This window comes from Chiloscyllium punctatum, chromosome 36, assembly GCF_047496795.1.
Source record: "Chiloscyllium punctatum isolate Juve2018m chromosome 36, sChiPun1.3, whole genome shotgun sequence".
Taxonomy (NCBI): Eukaryota; Metazoa; Chordata; class Chondrichthyes; order Orectolobiformes; family Hemiscylliidae; genus Chiloscyllium; species Chiloscyllium punctatum.
Genome location: NC_092774.1, coordinates 24,205,959 through 24,214,755, shown reverse-complemented (window position 1 = coordinate 24,214,755; position 8,797 = coordinate 24,205,959). Strand labels below are relative to the sequence as shown.

The 8,797-nt window shown below is 45.5% G+C and overlaps 1 long non-coding RNA gene across 1 annotated transcript; it reads left to right on the top strand.

The window, feature by feature from the left end:
- Positions 1-473: 473 nt before the first annotated feature.
- LOC140460264 (uncharacterized) lies at positions 474-6,864 on the top strand. Its single transcript, XR_011953936.1, has 2 exons — positions 474-1,171; positions 3,090-6,864. It is a non-coding gene; the product is annotated as an uncharacterized lncRNA (long non-coding RNA).
- The last annotated feature ends 1,933 nt before the right edge of the window (positions 6,865-8,797 follow it).

Genomic DNA, 8,797 nt, shown 5'->3' with positions numbered 1-8,797 from the left:
GAAGTTTCTTCTCAGTTCAATTTTAAACCTGCTACCTCTAATCTTTGAGGCCATGCGCCCTTATTGGGGCGCATTTCCACTGCTCACCTACCAGTGGAAAATCCTATTTCTATTTCTTTCATAATTTAATATATTTCTCTAAGATCCCATCCAAACACACCTGCTGGACTATAAACCTGGTGTCATGTGACTTATGACTACAAAATTTGTTATTACGCATCCTCATAGCTGTGGGATTTCAGGGCTCGAAGATAGGGACACTACCACTGCGCCATTAAAAAAAACCTCTGCAGCAAATCGGCCCTCTTCTATTGAATGAAGGGGAAGAGGTTTGTTTTCAACATGGGATACAAATATTATACCTTCAGAGCCATTACATTAAATTGAGCCCTCTTCGGTTGAATGAGTGGTTGTGAAGGTGCCAGAGTTGAATTGGTTGATAACGTTAAAAATCATATCTTCCCCCTGAATATCTGACACTACCACTATAGCACCAGAGCCCGTTGCAGTAAACTGGGTCATCTGCTGTTGAATGAATGAATGGGAATGAAAAGGCCGGATACACTGACGTGATTGTGAAATTCCCCACCAATCCCAAAGCTTGTGGTCGGGACCGACTAATCAGAGAGAGACATTGCAGAGGGTGGGGCCAACACGACCAGCAAAGCCGGCCGCCATTGGTCAGGTGGAGTGAGGTGCGCTCTGATTGGAGGGGGCGCGGATGACGCGCGTCACTGAACGAGGAGGCGGAATGAAGAAGAAAAACAAAGATGGCGGCGCAAGGCTGCGGTTTTCTCATCGACTCAGCGGGCGGTTTCTGACGGAGGGAGGGGGGCAGACAGGCATCGTTTACCTCAGAAAATACCTTTAAAATACATTTCAAATTAAAGTCGGAACTTTTCAAACAAAAGTTGTGAAGAAAAGGAGACAGTCCCCGGTGGGGTTTATTGTTTATTTTTGTATAATTTCCGGGGCCCGGGAAGGGGGAGGTGACGGTTACCGGGTGAACGAGAAAACAAATTAAAAATGTCGGCGGTGGAGGAGAGAGAGCCGGCGCCCGCGGCTTCTTCGGCGGCGGCCGGAGCCCAGGAGCTCAACAACCCCCCGGAGCTGGAGGAAGGTCCGAGCTCCAAGAAGCGGGGGGTCCGGCTGGAGGCTGGATTTGCTCAAGGCTTGTATCTATTAACTTATTTAAATGGTACCTACTGTATGGGGCTATGGTTTACATTAAAACCGGAGGATCATGTCAGAGTGTTTGTTTATATTGAGCAGTTGTAGTTGGTAAAATACACTCCCTGGAGGAGCACCTTCTATGATGCTGCATTTCTTACCTTCTGCCCTTCCCCCATTTGTTATCTCACATCTTGATTTTACATTTTATTTGGTCAAATTTAATTTCATACGAATGAGACTTGGTATTAACTGTGTGTTATTAATTTGTTTGTTGGATTATTATAAGAAAACATTAATGGTATCATGTTATTTCTGATGTCAGAGTTTTACATCAAATGTGCAGATGTGAATATCAGTAAGTTGTGAAAATAAATCAAGAACTTGTGGTTCTAACAAAAAAGCAGTTCACTGATATTAATGGCATTGTCTCATTTAAGGATCATGACTTGAGTCTGACCAACAAACCGTTTCATGTAGTCACCCAATTTAATTAAAATTTTCTTTAACTTAATTAAAGAAAATAACTCTGGCAGGCTAAGATTTGTACAATTTGTTTATAAGATTTATTTATATGTCCATTGCTCTCGATGTGGTCTCTGCCACATTGGGGAGACTGGGCGCCAACTTGCAGAACATTTCAGAAACAGCTCTGGGACGCAAAAACTAAACAACCCCACCGCCTTGTGGCTGAACGCTTTAACTCCCCCTCACAATCCGTCAAGTACATGCAAGTACTCTGCTGCCTCCCCCTCCAAGCTCTGGCTACCTGACGCTTGTAGGAAGAACACCTCGTCTTCTGCCTTGGGACCCACTAACGACATAGGATCAATGTAGATTTCACCAGTATTTTTATTTCCCCTCCCATCCACCCCCACACCACACACCTTGTCCCAGATTCAGAGTTGAAAAATCTGGAAAAGTGCCGAGAGGCCATACCTCTAGGAATTCCCTGGCTGTTCTCTGGCATGGCACTCATCCACAGATTCTATCAACAAACACATTGACCTGGACACAATATACCGGCCACTGCAGTGGACAGTTGGAACTGACAACCGGAAGCGGCAGAGACAAACCACTACAAATGCCGGAGGAAAGATCACAGAAGCACTTCACAGGAGGCTCCCAAGCACTGAGGATATCACCTAGACATGGGATGAAACGTCTCCAACACAAATTCCCAGCTCAGCGAACAGAACCACAACAACGAGCACCCGAGAAGGCATGGTCCTTCTCTGACTTACCATCCCTTTGAATATGAGGGGAAATACACCCCTTTAATTGTAACATTCAGGAAAGATGCCTTACTTCAACAAAAATGTGCTGTGCTCAAATATGTTTGGACAGAGAAAGGGAGTCGCAGTCTGGGGTGAAGCTCAATCTTCATTCAGAGAGAGACAGGAGCAGCAGTAGCTTCAGAAGTTCATTGTCCAACTTGTGCATTCAGACAATGGGGGGCTCTTCTGGGCAAAATCTGGGAGTGAAGCAATGTCTCCCCCTTTCCATTCCTTCTCCTGGGAGGGAGAGAGAATGGGGGAAGCACTGTTCACTTGCAGCAACGGGAGGCAGAGAGTATGAATCCAAGCAGGGAGCGCACACTGCAAATTTGAGGGAATGTTTATGGCTCTAAAAGCCTGATTTGCAGTTGTTTCTGAGCTCATAATATTGTACTGCAGAATATTGTATATCTTCAGTAAGAACATCAATACCGCATGATAGATGTCAATTCAGCAACTTGAGTGACCTCTTCATGGAGTATGCAATCCACCACATTACCCTGCTGTATACATTTACATATACATCAGCACAAAGATCTTGGGTATTAAGAGAGGAAAGAATGTTCCACAGAAACTAGAATTGTGTGTTTTGATTTTCTATTGTGGACTGACAGCGATGACCTTTGCAATCTCTTTCCACAGGAACATTACAAGAGAAGAATTTGGAGGCAGAAATCTCAGACCAAACATCACATCAAAGTCTGACAGTCGATTGATTCACCAGGACTTGGATATTGATGGCCTTGAAAACAAAGGGGAGAAGGTCTGCCTGCTTTGTTAGGTTTTAAACGTCAGTGTGACTGGAAACTCAGAGTCTCACATACCCACACACCAGAGTAGTGACTGGAACATGCTTTACAGACTGAATGAGAGTCCTCCAATTTTCAGCGGGTTCACCAGTAACACCACACACGTGCTGTAAGTGTGAGCGAGTTTCAACTGATTTGTTGAACCTGGAGAAATATGAGGACACCTGCACCATGGAGAAATCATGAAAATGTAGGAACGGTTTCCCTTCCCCACCTGCCCAATATTCATCAGCATTTATACACCAGGCAGCGGCCATTCACCTGCATTCAGCACGGGAAAGGCTTCACTCAGTCGCATCACCTCTTGGTCCACACCAGGGAGAAACTGCTCATCTGCCCTGTATGCTGAAGCAGATGAAGGACATTTTTTATCCTGGATGGGGCATTCTGCAGGTATACCTGAAATAGATACATTTGTCTCTGTCCCATTGAGTCTCCAGCACAGAACCAGGCCAAGCTGCTCAATTGGTCTCTGTGTTTATTCTCCACCTGAGCCTCCATCCACCCCTCTTCATTGCCCCCCATCTCCCCTCCATCAGCATAAAGGTATCCCTCACTTTTCCAAAGTTCGCTTTCCACTACTTCACTTTTACAAAAGACCTACATTAATACCTGCTCCCACAAACCGAAAGAAATCTGAAGATGATTGTCGTTTTTACAAAGAAAGGCATAATACAAATTAACTCATGGTAATTGCTTCTTCGATTTAGGCCATTTCGGCTTATGAAAGGAATACTCTACTTTCAAATAGTGGGGGAAAGCTGTATCAATACAATACAGCACAGTCTCAGGCCCGTCTCACTTGGTTTCGGCACACACACACCCTCAAGCCTGTGATAATTCTTAATCCTTACTTAGACCTGCTGTTTATTGCCCATGTGTGGTTTCTGTTCCTCTGTTCACCTCCCGTTCATGTGTCTATCAAGATACACCTTAAACATTGTTAAGGTGCCTGCTTCCACTACCTGCACTGGCAGTGCGTTCCAGGAACCCCCACCACCCTTCTGTGTGATTCCCCACCCCCACCACCTCTTCCCCCAAACAGTCCCCTGCTCACTTTGAACCTGTGCCCTCTTTTAGTTGACCTTTCCACTTTGGAGAGGAAAAAAAACGCCTCTGACTATCACAGAATCCCTCCAGCATGGAAACAGACCATTCATCCCAACAAGTCAACACCGGCCCTCTAAAGATTAACGCATGGAGACCCGTTCCCTTACCCCTATTATCTACATTTACTCCTGACTAATGCACCGAACTTACACATCCCTGAACACTGGGGCAATTTACACACAGACAATCCAACTTAACCTGCCTCTCCCTGGACACGATGGGTAATTTAGCATCGCTAATCCACCCTAACTGATACATGTTTGGATTGTAGGAGGAAGCCGGAGCAGCCAGAGGAAGCCTACGCAGACACGGGAGGTGGGGTGCAGGGATAATGTGCCAACTCCACACAGCTAGTTGCCTGACACTAAAATCGAACGCAGGTCCCTGGCACTGTGAGGTGTCAGTGCGAACCGCTGAGCTACCCTGCCACCCCTGTCCAGCCAATCTGTGTCTCTCATCATTTTGTCGAGGTCTCTTTTCAGCCTCTGTTTTTCCAAAGAAAACAATCCAGGTTTATGCCTCCTCTGCTCATAACGAGAGCCCTCCAGACTAGGCAATGTCCTGGTGAACCTTGTCTGTATCCTCAGCCAGAGCACCCACATCCTTCCAGTAGCACAGTGACCAGAACTGCACACAATATTCCGAATGTGGCCAGAATAAACAGCTGTAATGTAACTCTTACACTCAAGGAAGCGTGCTGTGTGCCTTCTTGACCACCGTGCCCACCTGCATTACCACTTCCACGGATCTATATGCCCAGACCCCTCTGTATGCCAGGGCTCCTATGTGTTCTGCCATTTATCATACAATTCTTATATTTCCTTCATCTCTATCGAGCTTCACCTTACCTGTCTTTCTCTCCATCTCTTTCCTCCCCTCCTCACCCCTCCACACATCAGCATACCATAAGACCATAGGAGCAGAAATTAGGCCATTCAGCCCATTGAGTCTGCTTCGCCATTCAATCATGGCTGATACGTTTCTCAACCCCATTCTCCCCGTAATCCTTGATCCCCTTGATACTCAAGAGCCTAGCTATCTCAGTCTTAAATATACTCAGTAACTTGGCCTCCGCAGCTTTCTGTGGCAGTGTATTCCATAGATTCACCATACTCTGGCTGAAGAAGTTTCTCTCCCCTCTGTTCTAAAGGGTCTTCCCTTGACAGGAAAGCTGAGCCCTCAGGTTCTAGTCTGTCCTACCACTGGAAACATCTTCCCAACATCCACACCGTTCATTATTCTGTAGGTTTAAATTAGATCCCACCCCACCCCCCATCCTTCTGAACTCCATGAAGTATAAACCTAGAGTCCTCTAATGTTCTTATGTTAAATTTTTCATTCCTGGACCATTCTTTTGAGCCACCTCTGAACACGTTCCAGGGCCAGTACATCCTTCCTGAGATATGGGGCCCAAATCTACATACAGTACTCCAATTGTGGCCTGACCGGAGACTTCGAGCCTCAGAAGTATATCCCTGCTTTTATATTCAAGTCTCATCAAAATAAATGCCTTCATTGCATTTGTCTTCCTAACCACTGACTCAGCCTGCAAGTTTACCTTGAGAGAATCCTGGAGTAGAACTCCATAGTCTCTTTGCACATCAGATTTCTGAATTTTCTCCCCATAATCCTTCTGTTCCAGAGTAGCAGCAGAGATTTCCAGATACCTCGATTGTTTTCAGGGATACCAAGGGATCTTGGGAATTGCCACTATCGCAGGAGGAGGCAGAGGGGAATGTGGTGTGGTCCTTTAAACTGCAGAACTTTCCAAACTCCGTGAGTCAGCAGGAACTCTTTCTGGACCAAGAAACAAAAGGGCCACTGAGAAGCTGCTACATCAGAAGACCTCAGAGGCAGAAATTAGGCCATTCAGCTCATTGAATGGTGGAGCAGACTCAATCATTCTTAAGTATCAAGGGTTACAGGGAGAATTGGGTTGAGGAACGTATCCGCAATGATTGAATAGTGGGGCAGACTGAATGGCCTAATTTCTGCTCGTTAACCATCCCTGGGAAGAAGGAGGCAAAACAACAAACTGTTTCCTGGGACAGATGAGCTAAGCGTTTAATAACCTCATGACAAAAGGACAATTAAGTTTGTCTGTGGAAGGAAGGCCCTGAAGTAAAAGGTTTTTTTTGCAGGAAAGGCTGTGTCAAACAAACCACAAAACCGAGGATAAGAAGGTAAGCTGCAGACCAGAGATCTCCAAAAGTGTGGGGAGGTGGTGTTAGAATCGAAAGAAACATCACATCACAGATTTGAAAGTGAGGAATCTCCACCAGAATTCAACCTCAGAATGATGTAGCAGCAGGACTTGGAAGAAGAATGCTGCATTGAATCCCTGAACACTTCCAGAGACATAAACTGTTGGTGGAAACTCAGTTAAATTCAGCCATTAATTGGGAGATAGCCAAGTTGTGAGTGAGGTTGAACTTGGTTACTTGAGGAGTTTTATTTTTGTTGTTACATACAATAAAGTGTAAATCATTGTTTCAGCAGTTAATTGTGTGCAGTTTCTGAGTTAAGAGCCAAATTAAGGCGATTCACCCACAACCACAGAGAGAGGCTGGGATTCATGTTGACTCCATTGCATTCAGCAGTACATCACGTCAATACTCTTACAAAGCGAAGGCTGACAGCACCACCTTTCTCAAACAGAAACACCCAGAGGAGCGTGTCGCCCAATAATCTCTAAAATTAGCATGAAAAGTGGTGTGACCCGCTCTATTGATAAGAATAAATCCCCAACACTTTAAAATCAACAATCAGCAATTTATTTATCTAACTCTCACGGTGAACAAATGAACAAAACTATTAACAAACTGGATACAGGCCAGGAGCAGATGGGTGGCACTAGTTTAGTTGGGGATCATGGACTGGTTGGTCTGAAGGGTCTGTTTCCAGGCTGCATGACTCCATAGCACGGAATGAATGGGGATCCATCCCAAAGATGATAAAGGTTTCAAGCACCACCTTAGGCAAATGTGTGGACTCCCTCCAGATAACTGAGGGCAGTGGGGTACTGTGAGGGTCAGTAGATCAGGCAGCCAGCCAGTTCTCTCCAGGAGACTTGTCTCAAGAAAGAAAGTGGTTTCCTGTCTCATCAGCCAGATTATCCAGTTTGGATAATATTTGGTCCTCTTTCTCCAACAAAATATGTAGACAGGCAGTGTCTATAACAACAATGTTATTAAACTTGGAAGAGTGCTGAAGACATGTACAAGGATGTTGCCAGTACTCAAGGGTCTGTGTAAAAGGAAGAGGTTGGACAAGCTAAGATATTTTTATTTAGAGCATTAGAGACTGAGAGAGGCCCTTAGAGAAGTGAAGAGATCGTGAGAGGTTGAATGCACTCAGACTTTTACCCCAGGGTTGGGGATGTGAGGGCTAGAGGGCATCAGTTTCAGGTTAGAGGAAAAAGAATAAAAGGGAACGTGAGGGGCAACTTTATTTATGCAGATGGTGGTAGACATATGGAATGAGATGCCAGCGGAAGTGGTTGAGGTGGTACATTAACAACAGTTAAAAGGCATTTGGACAAATACGTGGATAGGAAAGTTATGGAAGGAAATGGGCCAAGTGCAGGGAAATGGGCTTAGTGTTGATGGACAGTTTGGTCAGTATGGACAATGTTGGACCGAAGGGCCTGTCTCCTGCTGTGGGACTCTATGATTCGTGTCTCTTTGTCAGTCCGACAGTTTTGAGTTTCCAAATGAACATCTCACTAAATCAGGCCGAATAAAATCCAATCTCATTCGTCACCTCTGATGCAGAGGTGCTGGTGTTGAATTGGGGAGGATAAGGTCAGAAGTCACATGGCACCAGATGAAGTGATGAAGGAGCAGCACTCATGAAAGAGCAATGCTCCTAAAGCTTGTGATTTCAAATAAACTTGTTGCACTGTAACATGGTGTCATGTGACTTCCGACTTCTTCAACCCTGGGTTTGTCTCAAACTTGATGGGATACTTTGTCCAACTCGGCATATTTTATCAGTATCGCTTGGAGGAAATCTTTTTTTTTAAGATTAGATTCCGTACAGTATGGAAACAGGTCCTTTGGCCCAACAAGTTCACACTGGCCCTCGCAGAGTAACCCAGCCAGACCCATTCCCTTATCCCTATTCCTCTACATTTACCCCAACTAATGCACCACACCTACACATCCCTGAACCCTATGGGACAATTTAGATGGGCCAATCCATTCTAACCTGCACACCTTTAGACCGGGGAAGGAAACTGGAGCACTCAGAGGTAACCCATACAGATGTGGGGGTGGCATCGTGAAAGCTACACACAGACTGTCATCCCGAGGGTGGAATTGAACGCAGGTCAGCATCATGAGGCAATGGTACTAACCACTGAGTCACAATGCCACCCCTGAGCCACATAGGTGGGCTTGCGGGGGCAGGGGGGGGTGGGGGGGTGGGGAG